Source organism: Macaca thibetana, chromosome 9, assembly GCF_024542745.1.
Source record: "Macaca thibetana thibetana isolate TM-01 chromosome 9, ASM2454274v1, whole genome shotgun sequence".
Taxonomy (NCBI): domain Eukaryota; kingdom Metazoa; phylum Chordata; class Mammalia; order Primates; family Cercopithecidae; genus Macaca; species Macaca thibetana.
The window spans coordinates 37,118,216-37,131,322 of NC_065586.1; positions in this window are offsets into that span (position 1 = coordinate 37,118,216).

Consider the following 13,107-nt stretch of genomic DNA (forward strand, 5'->3'; position numbering starts at 1 on the left):
GTCTTCAGTGGGATTTGTAATGTCCCTTCACAGATCTTCCAAAAAGAGTGAATCAAGAAAAATGTTTAACTCTTTCAGATGAGTTCAGAAATCACAAAGCAGCTTCACAGATAGCATCTTTCTAGTTCCTATCTGAAGATACCTGGTTTTCCTCTTAGGCCTCAAGGGGCTCCCAAATGTCCCTTCGCAGATTCTCCAAAAAAAGTGTTTTCAACCCGCTGGATCCAAAGAAAGGTTTAACTCTTTGAGCTGAATTCAGACATCACAAAGTAGTTTCACAGATATTTTCTCTCTAGTTTTTATCTGGGGTTATTTAGTTTTTATCCATAGGCCTCAATGGGCTCACAAATGTCCTTTCACAGATTCTCCAAAAAACGTGTTTTCAACCTGTTGAATCAAAAGAAAGGTTTAACTCTGTGAGATGAATCAACTCATTTCAAAGCAGTTTCAGATAGAACTTCTTTCTAGTTTTCATCTGTGAATATTCTGTTTTTCCCTATAGGCCTCACTAAGCTCCCAAATGTCCCTTCACAGATTCTCCAAAAAGATTTTACCACCCTGTTGAATCAAAAGAAAATTTTACTCCTGTGAGATGTATCCACACATCACAAAGCAGTTTGATGGATAGCTTCTTTCTAGTTTATATCTGCGGATATTCAGTTTTCTCCATGGGCCTCATTGTACTTCCAAATGTCCCATCGCAGATTCCCCAAAAAGAGTGTTTCCAACTGCTGAATCAAGATAAAGATTTAACTGTGTGACATGAATCCAGACATCACAAAACAGTTTCACAGATAGCTCTTTTCAAGTTTTTATCTGGGGATATGTTGTTTTGCCCCCTAGGATTCAATGGCCTCCAAAATTTCTTTTCAGACTCTGCTGTAATAGAGTTTCTAACCTGCTGAATCAAAAGGAAGGTGAACTCTGCGAGATCAATCCACCCATCACAAAGCAGTTTCACAGATAGCTTCTTTCTAGATTTTATCTGGGGTTATTCAGTTTTGTCTCAAAGGGCTCCCAAATATTCCCTCACAGATTCTCCAAAAATGGTGTCTCTAAAATGCTGAATCAAAAAACAGGTTTAACTCTGTGATATGAACCCACACACATCAAAGATAGTTTTTTTCCAGTTTTTTCTGGGGATATTTGCATTTTTCCCATAGGCCTCAATGGGCTTTGTAATTTCCCTGCACAGGCACTCCAAAAAGAGTGTCTGCAACCTTCTGAATTGGAGGAAATGTTTAACTATGTGAGATGAGTTCACAAGTCACAAAGCAGTATCATAGATAGCATCTTTCTACTTCCTATCTGAAGATGTTTGGGTTTTCCCCTTAGGCCTCAAAGAGCTCCCAAATGTCCTTTCACAGATTCTCCAAAAAGAATACTTTCATCCTGCTGAATCAAAGGAAATTTTAAACTCTACAAGATCAATCCACACATCAGAAAGCAGTTTCACAGATAGCTTATTTGTAGTTTTTATCAGTGGATATTCAGTTTTTACCCAAAAGCCCCCATGGGTTTCAAAATGTCCCTTCACAGATTCTCCAAAAAGAGTGTTTCCATTCTGCTCAATCCAAAGAAAAGTTTAATCTTTGAGATAAATCCACACATCACAAAGCAGTTTCAGTCATAGGTTTCTTTTTTTAGTTTTTATCTGGGGATGTTAGTTTTTTCCCCATAGACCTCAATGGGCTCTCAAATATCTTTTCACAGATTCTCCAAAAAGAATGTTTTCAACATGCTGAATCAAAAGAAAGGTTTAATCTTTTGAGATGAATCAACACATCACAAAGCAGTTTCAGAGAGAGCTTCTCTCTAGTTTTTATCTGGGAATATTCTGTTTCTCCCCATAGACCTCATTAAGCTCCCAAATGTCCATTCAAAGATTCTCCATAGTTTTACCACCCTACTGAATCAAAAGAAAGCTTAAATGTTGTAAGATGTATCCACACATTACCATGTAGTTTCACAGATAGCTTCTTTCTAGTTTTTATCTTGTTATATTTGGTTTTTTCCATAGTCTTCAATGTGCTCCCAAATGTCCCTTCACAGATTCCCCAAAAAGAGTGTTTCCAACATACTGAATAAAGAGAAAAGTTTAACTGTGTGACATGAATCCAAACATCACAAAGAAGTTTCACGGATATCATTTTTTTCTAGTTTTTATCTGGGGATATTATGTTTTGCCCCATAAGCTTCAGTAGTCTCCGAAATGTCATTACAGAGTCTGCAAAACAATTGTTTCCAACGTGTCGAATAAAAAGAATTTTTTCGCTGTGAGATGAATCCATAGACCACAAAACAGTTTCACAGATATCTTCTTTCTAGTTTTTATGTCTGCATATTCGATTCTTCCCCATAAGTTTCAAAGGGCTTTCAAATGTCCCTTCGCACATTCTGCAAAAAAAGTGTTTCCAACCTGCTTAATAAAAAAAAAAAAAAAAAAAAAAAAAAAAAAAGTTTTAACTCTGTCAGATGAATCCACACATCACAAAGCAGTGTCATGGATAGTTCCTGTACAGTTTTTATCTGGGAATATTCAATTTTTCCCCATAGTCCACAATGGGCTCCCGAATGTCCTTTCACAGATTTTCCAAAAAGAGTGACTCCAACCTGCTGAATCAAAAGAGTTTTAATTCTGTGAGATTAATCCACACATCAAAATTCAGTTTTACAGATAGCTTCTTTGGAGTTTTTATCTGGGAATATTCTGTTTTTACCCATAGGCCTCAATAAACTCCTAAATATCCCTTTGCAGATTCTCAAAAAACAATGTTTCCAGTTTGCTGAATAAAAAAGAAGGTTTACATCTTTGAGACGAATCCAAGCTTTACAAAGCAGTTTCACAGATAGTTTCTTTCTAGATTTTATTGGGGAATATTTGTTTTTTCCTATAGGCCTCAGTGGGCTCCCAAATGTACCTTTGCAGATTCTACAAAAAGAATGTTTTCAACCTGCTGAATCAAAAACGTTAAAACAGTGAGATGAATCCACACATCACATAGTAATTTCAGTGATAGCTTCTTTCTAGATTTTATCTGGGAATATTCTGTTTTTATCCATAGACCTCAATAAGTTCCCAAATGTCCTTTTGCAGATTCTCCAAAAAGAGTGTTTCCAACCTGCCGAATCAAAAGAAAGGTTTAACTGTGTGAGATGAATCCACACATCCCAAAACAGTTTTACAGATAGCTTCTCTTTAGTTTTTACCTGGAAATATTCTGGTTTTACCAATAGGCCTCAATAGGCTCCCAAATATCCCTTTGCAGCTTCTCCTAAAAGAGCGTTACCAACATGGTGAATCAAAACAAAAACAAAAACAAAAAGGCATAATTCTGTGAGATGTATCCACACATCACAAAGCAGTTTCACAGGTAGCTTCTTTGTAGTTTTTTCTAGGGATATTTGGTTTTTCCCCATAAGCATCAATGGGCTCACAATTGTCCCTTCACAGATTCTGCAAAAACAATGTTTCCAACTTGCTGAATCAAAAAAAGGTCTAACTCTGTGAGGTGAATCCATACATCACAAAGCAGTTTGACAGATAGTTTCTTGTTTTTATTCCAACTTGCTGAATCAAAAAATAGGTTTAACAGTGTGAGATTAATCAGCACCAGACAAAGCAGGTTCACAGATAGATTATTTCTCATTTATATCTGGGAATATTTGTTTTTCTCCCATGGAACTCAAAGGGCTCCCAAATGTACCTTTGCAGATCCTACAAAAAGAGTGTTTCCAACCTGCTGAATCAAAAGAAAGGTTTAGCTCTGTGAGATGAATCAACACATCACAAAGCTATGTCAGAGATAGCTTCTTTCTAGTTTTTATCTGGGGATATTTGGTTTTGCCCCTTAGGCCTCAAGAGCTTGAAAATATCCCTTCAGAGATTCTCCAAAAACAGTGTTTCCAATATGCTGAATAAAAAGAAAGGTTTAACTCTGTAATATGAATCAACACATTACAAAGCAGTTTCATAGATAGCTTCTTTCTAGTATTTATCTTGCAAAATTCAGTTTTTCCCCATAGGCCTCAATGGGCTCTCAAATATCTGTTTGCAGATTCTCCAAAAAGTATTTCCAACCTGCTGAATCAAAAGAAATGTTTAATTCTGTAAGATGAATCTACACATCACAAAGCAATCTCACAGGTAGCTTCTTTCTAATTTTTACCTGGGGATATTTACTTTTCCCCATAGGCCTCAATGGGCTGTGAAATTTCCCTTTACATATTCTCCAAAAAGAGTTTCTCCAACCTGCTGAATCAAAGGAAAGTTTTAACTATGTGAGTTGAATTCACACATCAAAAAGCAGTTTCATAGTTACCTTCTTTCTAGTTTCTATAAGGGGATATTTGGTTTTCCCCTATAGATCTCATGGGGTTCCAAACTGTCCCTTTGTAGATTCTACAAACAGAGTGTTTCCAAACTGCTGGATCAAAAGAAAAGTTTACCGCTTTGAGATGAATCCACACATCACAAAGAAGTTTCTTTTTTTTTATTTTTTATTTATTTATTTATTATTATTATACTTTAAGTTCTAGGGTACATGTGCATAACGTGCAGGTTTGTTACATATGTATACTTGTGCCATGTTGGTGTGCTGCACCCATCAACTCGTCAGCACCCATCAACTCGTCATTTACATCAGGTATAACTCCCAATGCAATCCCTCCTCCCTCCCCCCTCCCCATGATAGGCCCCAGTGTATGATGTTCCCCTTCCCGAGTCCAAGAGATCTCATTGTTCAGTTCCCACCTATGAGTGAGAACATGCGGTGTTTGGTTTTCTGTTCTTGTGATAGTTTGCTAAGAATGATGGTTTCCAGCTGCATCCATGTCCCTACAAAGGACACAAACTCATCCTTTTTTATGGCTGCATAGTATTCCATGGTGTATATGTGCCACATTTTCTCAATCCAGTCTGTCACTGAAGGACATTTGGGTTGATTCCAAGTCTTTGCTATGGTGAATAGTGCAGCAATAAACATACATGTGCATGTGTCTTTTTAGCAGCATGATTTATAATCCTTTGGGTATATGCCCAGTAATGGGATGACTGGGTCATATGGTACTTCTAGTTCTAGATCCTTGAGGAGTCGCCATACTGTTTTCCACAATGGTTGAACTAGTTTACAATCCCACCAACAGTGTACAAGTGTTCCTGTTTCTCCACATCCTCTCCAGCACCTGTTGTTTCCTGACTTTTTAATGATTGCCATTCTAACTGGTGTGAGATGGTATCTCATTGTGGTTTTGATTTGCATTTCTCTGATGGCCAGGGATGATGAACATTTTTTCATGTCTCTTGGCTGTATGAATGCCCTCTTTTGAGAAATGTCTGTTCATATCCTTTGCCCACTTTTTGATGGGGTTGCTTGTTTTTTTCTTGTAAATTTGTTTAAGTTCTTTTTGGTTCTGTATATTAGCCCTTTGTCAGGTGAGTGGATTGCAAAAATTTTCTCCCATTCTATAGGTTGCCTGTTCACTCTGATGGTAGCTTCTTTTGCTGTGCAGAAGCTCTTTAATTTAATTAGATCCCATTTGTCAATTTTGGCTTTTGTTGCCGTTACTGGCTAAGGGCAATGGAGGCCATTGCCTGTCCCTTCGCCACATAGCTTCCTTCTATTTTTTATCTGAGGATGTTTGATTTTCCCCCATATTCTTCCATGTGTTCCAAAATGTCCCTTCGCAGATTCCCCAACAGAGAGTTTCCATCCTGCTGAATCCAAAAAAAGGTTTAATTCTGTGAGAATAATCCACACATCACCAAGCAGTTTCGCAGATAGCTTCTTTTCAGTTTTTAGCTGCAGATATTCTGTTTTTATTCATAGGCCTGAATGGGCTCCAAAATGTCCCTTTGTAGATTCTCCAAAAAGAGTGTTTCCAACGTACTGAATCAAAAGAAAATTTTAACTCAGTGACATGATTCTAGACACCACAAAGCAGGTTCACTGATAGCTTCTTTCTAGATTTTATCTTGGGATATTCTGTTTTTCCCCATAGGCCTCAAGGAGTTTTGAAATGTCCCTTTACAGATGCTCCACAAAGAGTGTTTCCCACTTGCTGAATCAAAACAACGGCTTAACTCTGTGAGATGAATCCACACATCACAAAGCAGTTTCAAAGGTAGTTTCTTTCTAGTTTATTTTTCTTTTCTGTAGATATTTGGTTTTTTCTCATAGAACTCAGTGAGTCACAAATATCCCTTCACAGATTCTCCAGAAAAAGTGTTTTCTACCTGCTGAATCGAAAGAAAGTATTAGCTCTGTGAGATGAATCCAAATATCCCAAATCAGACTCACATATACCTTCTTTCTACTTTTTTCTTCCGGGATATTGGATTTTGCCTCATAAGTCTCAATGGGCTCCCACAGGTTCCTTCAAAGAGTCTCCAGAAAGAGTTTTCCAACTTGCTGAATTAAAAAAAGGTCTAACTCTGTCTGATGAATCCACACATCACAAAGCAGTTTCAGAGGTAGCTTCTTTCTATTTTTTTTTTTTTCCTGCAGATATTCGGTTTTTGTCCTTAGGCATCAATGGGTTTTCAAATGTGCCTTCACAGATTCTCCAAAAAGAGTGTTATCACCCTTCAGAATCAAAAGAAAGTTTTAATTTTGGGAGATGTATCCACAAATCACAAAGCAGTTTCTCAGATAGCTTCCTTAGTTTTTATCAGGGGATATTCAGTTGTCTCCATAGGCCTCAATGTGCTCCCAAATGTCCCTTCCCAGAATCCCCGAAAAGAGTGTTTCCAACCTGCTGAATCAAAATAAAGTTTTGACTGTGTGACATGAATCCACACATCAGAAAGCAGTTTCACAGAAAGCTTCTTTGTAGTTTTTATCTGGGAATGTTCAGTTTTTCAACATAGGCCCAATGGCCTCAGAAATGTATCTTCACAGGTTCCCTAAAAAGAGTGTTTAAAATCTGCTGAATAAAAATAAAAGTTTAATTCTTTTATGTGAATCCACCCATCACAAATAGGTTTCACAGATAGATTCTTTCTAGTTTTTATCTGATGGTATTCAGTTTTCCCCTTAGGCCTGAATGGGCTCAGAATGTACCTCCCTACATTCTCCAAAAAGACTTTTTTCAACATGCTGAATCAAAAGAAAGTTTTAACTCTGTGAGATGAATTCATGCATCAGAAAACAGTTTCACAGATAGATTCTTCCAAATTTTTATCTGGGTATTTTCCATGTAGGCCTCAATGGGGTCCCAAATGTCCCTTCACAGATTCTACAAAAGGAATATTTTCAACATGCTGAATCAAAATAAAGGTTTAACTTTGTGAGTTGAATCAATGCACCATAAATAAAATTAATAGATAGCTTGTTTCTAGTTTTTATCTGGGCATATTTGCTTTTTCACCATAGGCCTCAATGAGCTCCCAAATGTCCCTTCAGAGATTTTACGCAAAGAGTGCTTCCAACCTGCTGAATAAAGAAAAATTTTAGCTGTGAGAGATGAACCCACACAACAAAAAGCCGTTTCACTGATGGCTTCTTTCTAGTTTTTATCTTGGAATAGTCTGTTTTGCCCTATAAGCCTCAATGAGCTCCAAAACATCTTTCTGCAGATTCTCCAAAAAAGTTTATTCAACCTGCTATAGCAAAGGAAAGGTTTAACTCTTTGAGATGAATCCACATCATAATACAGTTTCAAAGATAGCTTGTTTCTAGTATTTATATGAGGATATTTGGTTTTCTTCCCATAGGCCTCAATGGTCTCCCAATGATCCCTTCACAGATTCTCCAAAAAGAGTGTTTCAAACCTGATGAATTAAAAGAAAGGATTAATTCTGTGATATAAATCCACGTATCACAAAGCAGTTTCACAGATAGCACCTTTCTAGTTTTTATCTGGGGATATTTTGTTTTCCTGCATAGGCCTCAATGGGCTCCTATATATCCCATTGCAGATTCTCCAAAAAGAGTGATTACATCTTGCTAAACCAAAAGAAAGGTTCAACTCTGTGAGATGAATCCACACATCAAAAAACACTTTCACAGATAGCTTCTTTCTACTTTTTGTTTTGGAAAATTACTTTTCCCTGTAGGCCCCAATGGGCACCCAAAAATCCCTTCGTAGATTCTCAAAAAGAGTGTTTTCTACCTGCTGAATGAAAAGTTTATTTCCTTGAAATGAATCCACACATCACAGTTTCACAGAGAGCTTCTTTCTCATTTTTATCTGAGGATGTTCCATTTTTCCCTATTGGTCTCAATAGACTCCAATATGTCCCTTCACAGATTCTCCAAACAGATGGTTTCCAACATGCTGGAAAAAACAAACAAACAAACAAACAAACAAACAAAAAAAAAAAAAAAACAAGAAAAAACACGTTTAACTCTGTAAGTTGAATCCACACATCACAAAGCAGTTTCATGGATAGCTTCTTTCTAGTTTTAATCTGGGGATATTCCATTTTTTCCCATGGGTGTCAATGGGTGCCCAAATATCCCTTTGCAGATTCTCAAAGAAGAGTGTTTCCAATTTGCTGAATCAAAAGGAAGTTTTAACTCTGTCAGATAAATCCACACATCACAAAGCAGTTTCACAAATAACTTCTTTATAGTTTTTTTCTGGAAATATTTGTTTTTTTTCCATAGGCCACAATGAGCTCCCAATTGTCCTTTAGTAAATTCTCCAAGAAGACTATTTCTAACTGGTGAATCAAAAGAAAGCTTTAACTTGGTGAGATGAATCCAGACATCACAAATCAGATTCACAGATTGCTTCATTCTTGCTTTGGTCTGGGGACAGTTGGTTTTTCTCCATAGGCCTCAATGCACTGCCAAATGTCTCTTCTCATTTTCTAGAAAAACTCTGATTTCAACATGCTGAATCATAAGAAAAGTTTAACACTGTGAGATAAATCCACACATCACAAAGCAGTTTCACAGAGAGCTTTTTTTCTACTTTTTGTCTGGGGTGTTCAGTATTTTCCCATAGGCCTTAATGGACTCCATACTGTCCCTTGTCCTGTTCTCTAAAAAGAGTGTTTTCAACGTACTGAATGAAAAGAAAGTTTTAACTCTAGAATGAATTCACACACCAGAAAGTGGTTACACAGAGTGCTTATATCTAGTTTTTATCTGGGGATACTAGGTTTTTCTCAGTAGGCCTCAAAGGGCTCCCAAAAGTACCATTGCAGATTTTCCTAAAAGAGTGTTTCCAACGTGCTGAATCAAAAGAAAAGTTTATCATTATGAGATGAATCCACTCATCACAAAGCAGTTTCACAGATAACTTCTTTCTCATTTTTGTCTGGGGATATTCAGTTTTGCGCCATAGGCCACAATGAGCTCCCAAATGTACCTTTGCAGATACTCCAAAAAGCGTGTTTCTAACCTGCTTAATCAATAAAAAGGTGTAACTTTGTGAGAGGAATCTAGAAATCACAAAACAGTTTCACAGAGAGCTTCTTTCTATTTTCTATCTGGTTATGTTCTGTTTTTCCACTTAGACCTCAATGGGCTCCCAAAGATCTGTTTGCAGATGCTCCAAAAAGAGTGTCTCCAACCTGCTGAATCAAAATAAAGGTTTAACTCTGTCAGGTGAGTCCACACATCACAAAGCAGTTTCACAGATAGCGTCTTTCTCATTTTTATTTGCGTATATTCAGGTTTTTCCATAGGCCCCAAAGGACTCCCAAATGTCGCTTCACAGATTCTCCACAAAGACTCTGTCCAGCTGGTGTATCAAGAGAAAGGTTTAATTCTGTGAGATGAACCCACACAGCACGAAGTAGTTTCACAGATAGCTTCTTTCAAGTTTTTGTCTGAGGATATTTGTTTTTTTTTCCCCCTGTAGGCCCAAATGGGCTTCCAAATGTCCTTTTGCAGATTTCCCAAAAGGAGTATTTTGAACCTGATGAATAAATAGAAAGGATTAACTCTGTGAGATGAATCTACACATTACAAAGCAGTTTCACAGATAGCTTCTTTCTAGTTTTTAATCTGGGAATGTTGTTTTTTCCCCCAATAGGACTCAAAGTGCTCACAAATGGCACACAAATGGCCCATTGCATATTTTGCAAAGAGTGCTTTCAACGTGCTTAATCTAAATAAACTTTAATTCTGTGAGATGAATCCACACATCTCAAAGTAGTTTCACAGTCAGTTTCTTTCTGGTTTTTATCTGGGGATATTTAGTTTTGATGCATAGCCTCAATGGGCTAAAAAATCCCTTAGACGTTTCTCCAGAAAGAGTGTTTCTAAAGTGCTGAATCAAAAGAAACGTTTAACACTTTGAGGTGAATCCACACATCACAAAGCAATATCACAAGTATTTCTTTCTAATTTTTTTCTAGGAATAGTCTGTTTTTCCCAATAGGCATCAGTGGGCTCCCAAATATCCCTTCACAAATTCTCCTAGCAAAAAGTGTTTCCAACGTTCTAAATCAAAAGAAATGTCATACTATGGGAAGTGAATCCACACTTCACTGATAGCTGTTTCACTGATAGCTTCTTTCTAGCTTTCATCTGAGGATATTTGTTTTTCCCTATACGGCTCAATGGGCAACGAAATGTTCCTTCATAGATTATCTAAAAACAGTGTTTCCTACTTGCTGAACAAAAGGAAAGGTTTAATCCCTTGAGATGAATCCACAGAATACAAAGCAGATTCACAGATAGGTTACTTCTAGTTTTTATCTGGGAATATTCCGTTTTTCTTTATTGGCCTTAATGGACTCCAAAATATCCCTTCCCAGATTCTCTGAACAGAGTGGTTCCAACCTGCTGAATCCAAAGAAATGTTTAACTTTATAAGAACAATACACAGACCACAAAGCAGTTTCACAAATAGCTTCTTTCTAGTTTTGGTCCCTGAATATTCAGTTTTTCCCCATAGGCCTTAATGGGCACTTAATTACCCTTTGCAGATTCTCCAAAAAGAGTGTTTCCAATTTACTGAATCTAAACAAAGTTTTAACTCTGTGAGATGATTCCACACATTGCAAATGAGTTTCATAGATAGCTTCTTTCTAGTATTTATCAGGGAATATTGTTTTTTTCTCTATAGGCCTCAAAAGGTTCCCAAATGTCCCTTTGCAGATTCTACAAGAAGAGTGTTTCTAACCCGCTGAATCAAAAGAAAGTTTGCTTCTGTGAGATGAATTCACACATTACAAAGCAGTATTACAGATAGCTTCTTTCTAGTTTTTTTCTGTAGATATTTGGTTTTTCCTCATAGGCCTCAATGGTTTTTTAAATATCCATTTGCAGATTCTCCAGAAAGAGTGTTTCCAATGTGCTCGATCAAAAGAAAGGTTTAACTCTGTGAGATGAATCCACACATCATAAAGCAATTTTACAAATAGCTTCTTTCTAATTTTTATCTGGGGATGTTTCATTTTGCCTAATAGGCCTCAATGGATTTCCCAAATGTCCCTTCAAATTTTCTAAGAAAAGGGTGTTTTGAACTTTCTGAACCAAAGCAAAGATGTAACTGTGTGAGATGAATCCACACATCAAAAAGAAGTCTCAGAGACAACTTATTTCTTTGTTTTATCTGGGATATTAAGTTGTTTACTATAGACCTCAATGGGTTTCCAAATGTTCCTTCAGAGATTCTACAAAAAGAGTGTTTCTAACCTGCTAAACCCAAATATATTTAAATCTGTAAGATAAGTCTATGCCACAAAGCAGTTTCATGGATAGCTTCTTTCTTTCTTTCTTTCTTTCTTTCTTTCTTTCTTTCTTTCTTTCTTTCTTTCTTTCTTTCTTTCTTTCTTTCTTCTTTCCTTCCTTCCTTCCTTCCTTCCTTCCTTCCTTCCTTCTTTCTTTCTTTCTTTCTTTCTTTCTTTTTTTCTTTCTTTCTTTCTTTCTTTCTTTCTTTCTTTTTTTTTTCTTTCTTTCTTTCTTTCTTTCTTTCTTTCTTTCTTTCTTTCTTTTTTATCTGGGGATATTTGGTTTTCCCACATAGGCCTCCATGGGTCCCCAAAAGTCCCCTCACAGATTCTCCAAAAACAGTGTTTCCCACTGCTGAATCAAAGGAAAGGTTTAACTGTGTGAGATGAGTACACCTATCATACACCAGTTTGAAAGATAGCTTCTTTCTAGTTTTTATCTGAAGATACTCGGGTTTTCCCCTTAGGCTTCAATGGGTTCGAAAATATTCCTTCACAGTTTCTCCAAAAACAGTGTTTGCAATCTGCTGAATCAAATGAAAGGTTTGTGTCTGTGAGATGAATCCACACATCACAAAATACTTTCACAGTTAATTTCTTTCTAGTTTTTATCTGGAAATATTTTGTTTTCCCTACAGGCCTCAATGGGCTCTGAAATGTCCAGATTCTCCAAAAAGAGTATTTCCACTCTACTGAATCAAAAGAAAAGTTTAACTTTGTGAGACGAGTCCACACATCACAAAGCAGATTCACAGATTGCTTTCTCCTCGTTTTCGTCTTGGGATATTTGTTCTTTCCATAGTCCTCAATGCACTACAAAATATCCCTTTGCAGACCTTCCAAAAACAGTGTTTCCAACGTTCTGAAACAATAGAAAGGTTTAACTCTGTCAGATAAATCCACACATCAGAAACCATTTTGCACAGATAGATTCTTTCTAGTTTTTATCTGTGGAGAGTTGGTTTTTTCCAATAGGCCTCAAAGGGCTCCCATATGTCCCTTCGTAGATACTCCAAAAAGAATGTTTCCAACCTGTTGAATCAAAACAAAAATTTAACTATGTATGATGAATGTACACATCACAAAGCAGTTTTAAAGATAGTTTCTTGGGACAGAGCAAGATGGCCAAATAGGAACAGCCCCAGTCTCCAACTCCCAGCGGGAGCAACACAGAAGAACAGGTGATTTCTTCATTTTCAACTGAAGTACTGGGTTCATCGCACTAGGGAGTGCCAGACAATCAGTGCTGGTCAGCTGCTGCAGCCCGACCAGCAAGAGCTGAAGCAGGGCGAGGCATCACCTCACCTGGGAAGCGCAAGGGGGAAGGGAATCCCCTTTCCTAGCCAGGGGAACAGAGACACACAACACTGGGAATATCGGGTAACTCCCACCTCAATATTGCCCTCTACCAAGGATCTTAGCAAATGGGCACACCAGGAGATTATATCCCACACCTGGCCCGGAAGGTCCCACTC